At 32.8% G+C, this 12,230-nt stretch overlaps 2 protein-coding genes across 3 annotated transcripts in view; both read left to right on the top strand.

Moving 5' to 3' along the window:
* The window catches only part of LOC143059828 (uncharacterized), a 196,805-nt gene that overhangs the window by 46,467 nt on the left and 138,108 nt on the right, over positions 1-12,230 (top strand). The window lies entirely within an intron of this gene.
* LOC143059165 (fibroblast growth factor receptor 2-like) overlaps positions 1-12,230 on the top strand; it is a 66,594-nt gene that overhangs the window by 8,279 nt on the left and 46,085 nt on the right. For both annotated transcript variants that reach the window (XM_076232661.1, XM_076232660.1), the window contains exon 4: positions 10,493-11,804. The gene's annotated coding sequence lies outside the window, so the exon portion shown is untranslated. The remainder of the gene's footprint in view (positions 1-10,492; positions 11,805-12,230) is intronic.

Raw genomic sequence — 12,230 nt, 5'->3', positions numbered from 1 at the left:
AGTAGGTCTAAAAAAATATTCCCTTGAATTTGACAGTTGTAGGTAATTAATCCTACATTTTATTACAGTAAAAACATTTCTGTGTCATAAACATATGTCTTGGGTATTTCAAAACACCATTATTTTTTATTTTGGATTTCTATAGAAAATTTTGTAATCTTGAGGTTACATGGTGACTAAACCTTGTACACAGATAAAATAAGGGGAGACATTTGATTGATTAACTTCCAATGATGGTTATTTTCTTATATGTAATTAAATGTTATGTGAATTTTTTTCTATAGTACTGGACAGGATAAAACTTTACTCATGCCAAGTATTTCTTTATTTGAAACAAAGATAAATTCTGCACATTTTTTTGAAAAGTGCAAATTTAACAAAGACTAATAGGGGAAAATCAATGGTGGTATTACACCTTGATATGCTGAATCTAAAAATGTACTTAGATTTTTGATTATTGGCCCTGTTTTCAAGTTGGTCCAAATCAGGGTCCAAAATTAAACTTTGTTTGATTTTAACAAAAATTGAATTCTTGGGCTTCTTTGATATGCTGAATCTAAACATGTACTTAGATTTTTAAGCAGTTAAGCTGCTTTATGCGAGCACCCTAGATTTATGTTCTACCCAATAAATGCTGAAATATGTGCCACTTTTATTATCTGGCTGGCTATCATGTTATTTATAAGTAATTGGACACTTTTGTCATACTTTTTATTCTGGAATATAAAAAATATTATCATAAAAACGTTAAATGGTCGTCGATTTTCCCAAAAGTTTTGAAGATGCACATAGGAAGTAGTGCTCGATAGAAATCCTTCTATAGTTTATTATCCCCTGTGCTGTTGGCTAAGATGCCAAAGAACAATTGTATGAAATATTTGGTCGCCGAAAATCTATAAAGATGAGTCGTTTACATTTCCCAAATGGCAAAAGTCGTAGGAATATTGTTTGTCATCGATACGTATTACATACGTCAGTACTGTAGTCTAGTAATAAGTTGGCGGCAATTTCAAATTACATAGAAGACGAAATTTACGTACCTTTTAAATTGAGAGGATTCTGATGATTAGGGCTTTCGGTGGCTTCAAGTGCCGGCTACTTCACTGACAAAAATATAATTCAAAAAGATAAAAAATATCTTTTTTCAAATGTTTACAGGCAGCCGAGAGACGTATTGTCGCAAAGTCGCGGTCACGATAAACAAGGGTGAAAAGTCAGTGTTTTCCGTGGGCTAAATATAGTTCACATGAATTCAGGTCACTGATTGGTTGTCTATTTAAAGTCAGAATGCATCGTTTCTTTTCAAAGATAACAAGAGAGAGGTTCCGGTAGTCATTAAACGATAACAATAGAGACGTTCCGATGGCCATTAACTCGTTGGCTTTTTTTTTGGCTTTTAAAACGTGAAGACAATCAGATAGGATGACAATCTTATGTTATGGAATAATATCAGTCAAATTAAAGAAAGTGTAGTAGATTGTTCAGAATCTGGAAAACAGTATCTTTTGAAGTTCATTTTTCAAAGTCCACGTGGTGTTCAGAGAATCAAGGTCAAAAACGAAAGTAGAATATTGTCGACTCGACCTCAAATAAATAACATTTCCAAATGATTTATGTATCAGACTTATTGAACAGTTTACAAAAAAAAATAAAAAATCAGAGGATATATCAATTTTCTGTCAATGCTTGAGAAATAATTGTATGATTTAAATACGCGTAACAGTCTCTAGAGAGAAGAGGGGGGTCATTTGTTTACAAATTCACGTAGTTATGCAAAATAAATCGATCAAGATTTATAACAAACCGGATTATTATATAAATAAAACTCCTTTAAAAGTAAATGAATTTTAAGCATAAGGTAATAAAAATAAAAAACTATAACATAAAAAAAATGAAATTTCTTTGAGATTTTTATTTCTTTCTTAAATTTCATACATAAAAAATGGTCAGTTGAAAGATGAAATTAGGTGCCAGGAGATTGCGAGAATGCAGGATTTCATGCTCTATTTATGCCAGAGCTTCTGGTGGCCTTGAGGGGCCCCAGACCCCCTGCCGTAAGGCACCAAGCTTATAGCTTGGTGGGCCGCGTCTGGCTTCGCTGAACGCATGTTACAGCCGCCTATAATTTTAATTGAGCCTTCTACTTCAATTTCATGGGAAAGCCCTGCATTAGTGGGTCCTCACTATGGACAGGTGCATACAGAATGTGGTGGCTTAAACATCTTAACTGGCACAAAACTCTCCCCTAACATAGGACAGCTGTATGTGTATAATCTCAAACATTGAATCTTTATAAATATAAATTGGAAATAACTTTTGAAAGTAGTACGATTGCATAACATAAACATTACTGTACAAGCATTATTTGATACTTTAGAAATAGCTGAGAACAATGCCTGAGATAAATAATTGACACTATTCATCTGACCTTTACCAAGTTTGCCTTTGGGTTTTTTGATTAACTGCCTATAGCACCCTTTGGTGCTTTGATTTATTATGGGCCCAGTTTTCTAGTTGGTCCAAATCAGGATCCAAAATTATTATATTAAGTATTGTGCAATAGCAAGAAATTTTCAATTGCACGTACAGTATTCAGCAATAGCAAGAAATCTTCAATTGCACAGTATTGTGCAATAGCAAGTATTTTCAATTGCACAGTATTGCGCAATAGCAAGAAATATCTAATTGCACAATATTGCGCAATAGCAAGAAATTTTCAATTGGAGTTATCTTTCTTTGTCCAGAATAGTAGTTGAATCAACTTAAATCATTGTTTTATACAATATACAATGTATATTCACTTTTACTACCAACTGATAAATTAAAACAATCTTTACCATTCAGTGATAACAAGCACTTTTTTTACATTTTAATATTTTATGATGTATTTAAATGAGTAGTTATTGTTGCAAACTCCATTAGAAATTTGGATTGAGATCAGTTTTGGAATAAGGGAAAGGGAGATGTGAAAAAAAAATTGAGGGGGAAGGGGGGGGGGGGGGGGTCAATTTTTCTCATTTCAGATTTCATGAATAAAAAGAAAATTTCTTCAAACATATTTTTGAGAGGATTTATATTCAACAGCATAGTGAATTGCTCAAAGGCAAAAAACAAATTTTAAGTTTATTAGACCACATTCATTCTGTGTCAGAAACCTATGCTGTGTCAACTATTTAATCACAATCCAAATTTAGAGCTGAATCCAGCTTGAATGTTGTGTCCATACTTGCCCCAACCGTTCAGGGTTCAACCTCTGCGGTCATATAAAGCTGCGCCATGCAGAGCATCTGGTTTAAAATAAGCTCTTTGCTTTTTTAGCTTATAGGGAAGGGGGGATCCATTATATTTGGAACAACTTACCTTAAAGAGGGGTCCACTTACTTTCACTTTTAAAGAAGAGATACAAGTTCAGGAAGAAAATAAATTCCTGGACATGTCTGACCTTATAATTGCAGATAGATGTAAAGCTCTTTGGGAAAGGTTTCTTATTTTTTTTAAAACAAAACAAATTTTGTAATGGATCCCTCATTACATTTGTAGTAAAAAAAAAAAATACATTGAAGGTCTAACATGCATTTGAGTTGTTGATCTCAACCTGTTGAATATATTCCTTCATCCGGACAGTTTTCTATTCCAAACCAATGATATGAAAAAGTTGACGTAAAAATATGAAAAAGTTGAGACGTAAAAACTATCCTTGAAACACATGCATCGCCAAAACGACTTTAATGAAAAAAGACCATTTCAAATCAATTATCTATATCAGAGCCAAAAGTTGGCTTTAAACACATGCGATGCAAAGTGGTTAAATCCTTTATGTGACATGTGACATATATGTCATTTAATCATATCATTTTGTCAAACAATACAATTAACACCTTCATCGATTAGTTCTTTGTTGCTTATAGCTATTTTAAAAGGTGGTACCCAACACTTTCACTAAAATTAATTTGGCTCGTTTAATTTTCATAAAATTTTGTCAAGTATGTACTTTGACCCTTTAACAAAAATATAAAAATTTCAAAAATTTTGAACCAACTGTTTTGTCAGAAGAATTACACTGGTTATATAGCAGTTTGACAAACACCAATTTTGATCATTGAGAAGCTAAATATTCCTTTTACAACACAACGTAATTAAAACATTTAGATGACTTTACAGAGTTATCTCCCTGTTGTGTTAGGTACCATCTTAAATGCAATCACCTGATTATTGATTTTTTGTCAAAATTTTAACAAGCTTAAGGTCAATTCAGAGTATTGTCTGATCAGGTAAAGTCTGAGAAACTCAAAACAAACCAAATAAACAAGATTAAATTCTTTTGCAAATGATGGAATTTATTCACCACAATTATTATTTTTTCAAAATACGAAAATGGCAACTGCCAGCGTAAACCCTGTTTGTGAGTAAGAGACCCAGTTTACACATCAATAACCTCTAGAAAAAATATGTTTAATCCTTATAATTCTTCAGGCAATCATAAGCGATTATTAATTAACATCATTTAATTGATGATTACCACCAAAAGCACAATGGAATATTGTAACTAAGGAGTATGCCACCATCTTTACTTTCTAAAAACCATAAATGTCCGATAAATGCAACAGGATTTAAAAAGAAATAGCACTTACCTCAAAAACTTCATTTTAACTAGATATAAACTGAATTTGAAGTGTACAAGTAACGAAATAATCTTCCCTTTGAAAGTTTTCTATCGTATGACATTGTGTTTTGCCTAAATTGCCATGACGTAAATTCACCAAATCATTCATGAAATTTCCCGGAATTGTGTATGAATCTTAATTTTATACAGTTATACATTTTTAAATAAAATTGAGAATGGAAATGGGATATGTGTCAAAGAGACCACAACAAGTAAAAACAACAGCAGAAGGTCACCAACAGGTCTTCAATGTAGCGAGAAATTCCCGCACCCGGAGGCGTCGTTCAGAGTGCCCCTAAACAAATATATACTAGTGCAGTGATAATGAACGCCATACTAATTTCCAAATTGTACACAAGAAACTAAAATTAAAATAATACAAGACTAACAAAGGCCAGAGGCTCCTGACTTGGGACAGGCGCAAAAATGCAGGCGTTTTTGCGCCGCCTGTCCCAAGTCAGGAGCCTCTGGCTTTTGTTAGTCTTGTATTATTTTAATTTTCTCAACCCACCCCCTATACCTCTAGCCAATATAGAAAAGTAAACGCATAACAATACACACATTAAAATTCAGTTCAAGAGAAGTCTGAGTCTGATGTCAGAAGAAAAACCAAAGAAAATTAAAACAATTGAAAGTCTTTCCACAACAAAGAAATTTTGATAAGAAGATAGTTTCTTCACACTGATGCAATTAATAATGGTTTAATTATATTTTTGAGAGATATAAGGGAGATAATATGCTACTTCCGGTGAAATGAATGTCACTTCCGGTCTCATATGAGAGCTTTTTTCACACTGATTCCAAAAATATATAGTTTCTATATACTATTGTATGTAGAATGGGAGATAATTAGCCACTCCGGTTTGTTGGAAGTCATTTTTAGTCGTCAGTAATCAGTTTATGTATCTATATGACGAAATATATGGATTCTGAGTACTTTTTTATGTAAAAATTGCAAAAAAAGCTACTTCCGGTTTTCCCAAGGTCACTTCCGGTAGTCATTTTTCAAGGTCATTTGTCATTTAACCTTTTGTACAAGGTCAAATGCCTTTATAATGAACTTAGTTGAAGTTATAATGAAATAACGTCATATCAAGACATTTCAGGGGCACCAACTCCTATAAGATGCCATTCAATTGTATAAGTCTAAATGTAGCATATCTTCATTACAATAAAGCAGACATTTTGCACTTGTTCTTTTATATGTACCTTTCAAAGTGACAGAGAAAATGCAAAAACAAGCAAAAGTCACAAATGAGAACTTGACCTTGACCTTTGACCTTGACCTCAATTTCTAAGTTAGTACCTAGGGGACTCATATATATAAAAACATTCCGTACGGTTAATGGTTTATAAGTTAAAAATACATTCCGACAAATTTATTTTGTAAAGGTAGATAACTCCTATAAAATTTCATCAAATTGCTTTGATCCAAATTAGCCAAATATTCCTAAGGATGTAACGAACAATTAAGAAAAAGAATTTTGTAGATATCTTTTTTTGTTACGAAGGAGATGCACACAAATGATAAACAGTGAATAGGGAGATAACTCTTACAAAGAAAATTGTTCGTCTTAGCAGGGTGAGATTTAAAGCTGTATAAACTATACGATACAATATACAAAATATCTAAGCGACATATTGTGAAACAAAAATTTTAGAATGTGGCGGAAAAAAAAAAAATAATAATAATCAGAACAAATACAATTAAAAACCAATTGTTCAGAGAACAATTGAAAGTCTTTCCACACCAAAGAAATTTTGATAAGAAGATAGTTTCTTCATACTGATGAGATAAATAATGGTTTAATTATGTTTTTGAGTGATAAAAGGGAGATAATATGCTACTTCCGGTGAAATAAATGTCACTTCCGGTCTCATATGATAGCTTATTTCACACTGATTCCAAAAATATATAGTTTTTATATACTATTGTATGTAGAAGGGGAAATAATTGGCCACTTCCGGTTTGTTGGAAGTCATGTTTAGTCTCCAGTAATCAGTTTATGTATCTATATGACAAAATATATTGATTCTGGGTACTTTGAGATGAAAAATTGCAAAAAAGGCTACTTCCGGTTTTCTCAAGGTCACTTCCGGTAGTCATTTTTCAAGGTCATTTGTCACCTAATCTTTTGTACAAGGTCAAATGCCTTTATAATGAACTTAGTTGAAGTCATAATCAAATAACCTCATATCAAGACATTTGAGGGGCAACAACTCCTATAAGATGCCATTAAATTGTATAAGACTAAATGTAGCATATCTTCATTACAATAAAGCTTACATTTTGCACTTGTTCTTTAGTATGTATCTTTCAAAGTGTCGGAGAAAATGCAAAAAAGTATGTATCTTTCAAAGTGTCGGAGAAAATGCAAAAACAAGCAAAAGTCACAATTGAGAACTTGACCTTGACCTTTGACCTTGACCTCATTTTCTAAGTTAGGACCTAGGGGACTCAAATAAAAACATTCCAGGGTTATACGGTTAACTGTTTATGAGTTAAATGAACATACCGACAAATTTATTTTGTTAAGGGAGATAACTCCATAAAAATTTCATTGAATCGCTCCGATCCAAATAAGCCAAAAATTACTGAGGATGTAACGAACTATTTGTAAAAAGAATTTTGTCGATATCTTTTTTTGTTACGAAGGAGATGCACACAGATGAAAAACAGTGAATAGGGAGATAACTTTTACAAAGAAAATGGTTCGGCTTAGCAGGGTGACAGTGTTCTCCCCAGGCCGTTTTAGTGTCGTGGTACCACGACGCTATATTTTTTCACCGTGATGCTATAATAATTCCCGCGACGCTATAATTATTTTGAAGATGCTATTTTACTTGTCCTCAATTTTGAACTTTCATCTATTATCGATTATAATCATAAAAATTAAATCACCTTTAATTGTAATCCCTTTAAGTCGGACACTAAAGGCAATTAAGAGATTGAATAGCCAGGTGTTAATTGCCCTCAGGGTGATAACTGTTTGGATGCGAATATCCCAAGCTGACACTTGCCACGTGTCTGCAATCACCAATTTCGACATGGAAAAATTCAATTACAAAAGCAATTCGAAATCTATGTTTTGTATTATGAAATTTCAAAGATTAAAACGATTTTTTTATTTTTTAAAAGGTCGTTTTTTTGTGCAACTCGAGTCTCCAAAAAATACTTTCTTTCTCTTCCGGTAATACGAGAGCGAGAATTTTGGTTTTGAGCTAAAATAAGTTTGATACTTCTTTAAAAAGTGATCCTAATTGGCTTAAGATTATGTTTAATTCATTTAATGCATTAAAAGCGTCTTATTCATTCACAATCTCTTGTCAAACAATGTTTATTCTCGGATTTTTTTTCGTAAATTTTTCTACGGCCGCCATTGCACATTTTTGTGTAAACTACGGATCGGAACCGGACCAGATATGACAAAAATCCGCATTTTCACGATAATGACAACAGACGGACGGTAGACAGAAAAAATATACCTAGAGAAAACTACGCATTAATAGACTATTTGTTAGATAACTTTGTTAAAAATACGTATCATTTTGATGTAAAGATAAGAAATAACAGGGACTAATTCATTCAGTGCCATGAAACAAGTTTTTAAATTGATATTTTTTTTGCTACTTTTACTACTAGTACTTTATCTTTACTTAATATAATATAAAAAAAATAGTTAATTTTTTGTACTAGATATTTAGTTTTGTATATATACAGGTTGCACTTTAATGAACCATTCATTCATTTGACTTATTGTTGGATAACTGAAAGCACATATCTATTTTTATTTGGCACACTAGGAAAAAAATTAATTCTGTAACTATAAATGAATAAAGAAAAGTTTTTGGTCAAGGTAGTTTTTGATGAAGTTGAAGTCCAATCAACTTGAAACTTAGTACACATATTAACTATGATATGATCTTTCCAATTTTAATGCCAAATTAAAGTATTGACCCCAATTTCACTGTCCAGTGAACATGTAAAATGATAGTGCGAGTGGGGCATCCGTGTACTATATATGGACACATTCTTGTTTTTTTCTGTTATATGTGCATTAAATAGAAAAAAGTCTACTGTTATGTTTATTTGTTTTTCAATCTCAATTTGATGAAAATCCTGGGATCCTTTTATGCATGTGTATTGCGCATGAATAGATCACTGAAGTTTATGAAAGTGGTTTCAGAAACATGAAATCAGGAGCCTGTAATTCAGTGGTTTTACGTTTGTTTATGTGTTACATATTTGTTGTTCGTTCATTTTTAACCGGATTTTTGTGACAAAAATGTCGGTTATTGATTTGGGGATGTACAGCGGGCAACCGGTCGGGCGGGCGGCCGGGCAGCAACTAAATATTGTCCGTGCATTTACTCATGAACCGTTCAACCAAAGCTTTTCAAATTTTAATATGTTGTTACAGACAACAAAATGAAGGTCAAGTCCAATAATGATGATTTTGACTTTAACGTTCAGGAGTTATGGTTCTTGAAAGATTGAAAAATGGCTTTTCCAGTCGTGTCTGTGCATTTACGCATGAACTTATCAACCAAAGCTTCCCAAATTTTAATGTGTTGTTACTGATGACAAAATGGAGGTCAAGTTTAATTATGACGATTTTGACTTTTACCGTTCAGGAGTTATGGTTCTTGAAAGATTGAAAAATGGCTTTTCCAGTCGTGTCCGTGCATTTACCCATGAACTGTTCAACCAAAGCTTTTCAAATTTTAATATGTTGTTACTGATGACAAAATGGAGGTCAAGTTCAATAATGACGATTTTGACTTTTGCCGTTCAGGAGTTATGGTTCTTGAAAGACTGAAAAATGGCATTTCCAGTTGTGTCCGTGCATTTACACATGAACTGTTCAACCAAAGCTTCTCAAATTTTAATATGTTGTTACTGATGACAAAATGGAGGTCAAGTTCAATAATGACGATTTTGAATTTTACCGTTCAGGAGTTATGGTTCTTGAAAGATTGAAAAATGGCTTTTCCAGTTGTGTCCGTGCATTTACTCATGAACCATTCAACCTAAGCTTTTCAAATTTTAATATGTTGATACTGATGACAAAATGGAGGTCAAATTTGATATTGACGATTTTCATTTTCACCGTTCATCAGTTATGGTTCTTGTGATATTGGCAGGATACAAATAAATGTTAATAAATTTGGTTTGCTGTTGTTGTGACAGCCTCTTGTTTTACATAAATAGACCGTTAGTTTTCTCGTTTGAATTGTTTTACATTGTCTTATCAGGGCCTATTATAGCTGACTATGGGGTATGGGCTTTGATCATTGTTGAAGGCCGTACAGTGACCTATAGTTGTTAATGTCTGTGTCATTTTGGTCTTTTGTGGATAGTTGTCTCATTGGCAATCATACCACATCTTCTTTTTTATATTTATTGGAGTGTAAACCAAGGGGGAATAATGAAATTGACCAATCCTGTTCAAGTATTTATTGATATATGCAAATCATATTATTATAAGAATTATTAATGTATCATTTTCTCGTTTGAATTGTTTTACATTGTCTTATCGGGGCCTATTATAGCTGACTATGCAGTATAGGCTTTGATCATTGTTGAAGGCCGTACAGTGACCTATAGTTGTTAATGTCTGTGTCATTTTGGTCTTTTGTGGATAGTTGTCTCATTGGCATTCATACCACATCTTCTTTTTTATATTTATTGAAGTGTAAACCAAGGGGGAATAATGAAATTGACCAATCCCGTTCAAGTATTTATTGATATATGCAAATCATATTATTATAAGAATTATTAATGTATCATGTTCATAGATATCTGTTAATTGTATTCTTTTATTTCAGGGATCTATTACAGATTCACAGATATCAAATTGGAGTCAGACGTCAGAATTTTTGTGGCACAGGGAAGTACATGTACTGATCATCAACTTGGTAATGTTAATAACTGTTTGACACTGATCTCAAATAATACTGTGAGTTCCTTAAAATTGCAACTAAAACAACTTGGAATAGTACATCAGACTGCACCAAAAGATACTATACACGAAAAAAACTGAGGAAGTTGTATCACACATATTTGAATTGCACCTGGCCAGTCTGATGAATTTAAAAGAAAGCAAAACTATCTTCTGGAATTACAACTTCATTACCTGAAGGATTTATATTAACATTATTTAAGATGAACATACAGACTGAAAACAATGTATTAACGTAGCAACTGCTGGCTGTTCTGTCCAAAAAATACACAAAGTCAGATATAAACAGATACATACCTAACATTTCAAGCTACATGTATTATCAGTCTAAATATTAGATATTGAAACCACAGGATTAGTTGACATGGTCAAAGAAAAATACCCCAGAAAAAGGATGAACACTGTCAAATTAAAACATTCTATGGCATTCTTAACTGACTCCTGTTTTGTTCAATCAGTTAGTTAAATGTATGAAACACCAGATATGAAATTGGACTCTGTGGCAAAAGTCTAAGTATTCCAGATGTAGTCAGAACAGTATGTCTTTCACAGATGGTTAATATATATATGATATATATCTTTCTTATTGTGAAAATACTGACTTTACTCCATTAAGAAAATCATCCTTGTATAGAATCTTACAAACATATGCAGCTTCAAAAAGAACAAGTTTACAAGGTCTAGACAATATTGCAACAGATGAAAATGACACATTTACACGACTTGAAGAGATGATTGAAGAGCTTCATAATAAGGGATCCACATGTATGTCAAATGAACAGCCCAAGTTTTGTAATAATAAGCTTTCTGCAGCAAAGCAGTGCCTTAAAATTGATTTTAAACTACGTCATGTACATTGTGCATCTCAGAGTAGACGTGCAGACCATTGCATTACTTGACTTCTCAGTTACCCAAAAAGGCTAGAATTATACTCAGCATGTGATCATGAGCAGTGTCAGCTGATTCGAGATGTTGAAAATGTTACAGTGTGCTCAGTTCTGTGAAGATTCAGGAGAGAAAATTAACTGTATCAAACCATGGATCAGATGCATGTCTGGAAGAGACATATAGTCTGAACAATCAACTAAGACCAATCACAACTGGATATCCTAAAGGACCTCAAGCCTCAGCAGATTTTAATAATCATGGAGTTTGCAATGAAATTCCTGCCATAAAAGGTATATAACTATTCAAATGCATAAAATTTAGATTTTTATACGACCGCAAAATTTGAAAAATTTTTCGTCATATATTGCTATCACGTTGGCGTCGTCGTCGTCGTCGTCCGAATACTTTTAGTTTTCGCACTCTAACTTTAGTAAAAGTGAATGGAAATCTATGAAATTTTAACACAAGGTTTATGACCACAAAAGGAAGGTTGGTATTGATTTTGGGAGTTTTGGTCCCAACATTTTAGGAATTAGGGGCCAAAAAGGGCCCAAATAAGCATTTTCTTGGTTTTCGCACTATAACTTTAGTTTAAGTTAATAGAAATCTATGAAATTTTGACACAAGATTTATGACCACAAAAAAACGGTTGGGATTGATTTTGGGAGTTTTGGTTTCAACAGTTTAGGAATTAGGGGCCAAAAAAGGGCCCAAAT

This window comes from Mytilus galloprovincialis, chromosome 14 (genome assembly GCF_965363235.1).
Source record: "Mytilus galloprovincialis chromosome 14, xbMytGall1.hap1.1, whole genome shotgun sequence".
Classification (NCBI taxonomy): Eukaryota; Metazoa; Mollusca; class Bivalvia; order Mytilida; family Mytilidae; genus Mytilus; species Mytilus galloprovincialis.
The sequence above is the reverse complement of the archived record's forward strand: the minus strand, read 5'-3'. Positions and strand labels throughout refer to the sequence as shown.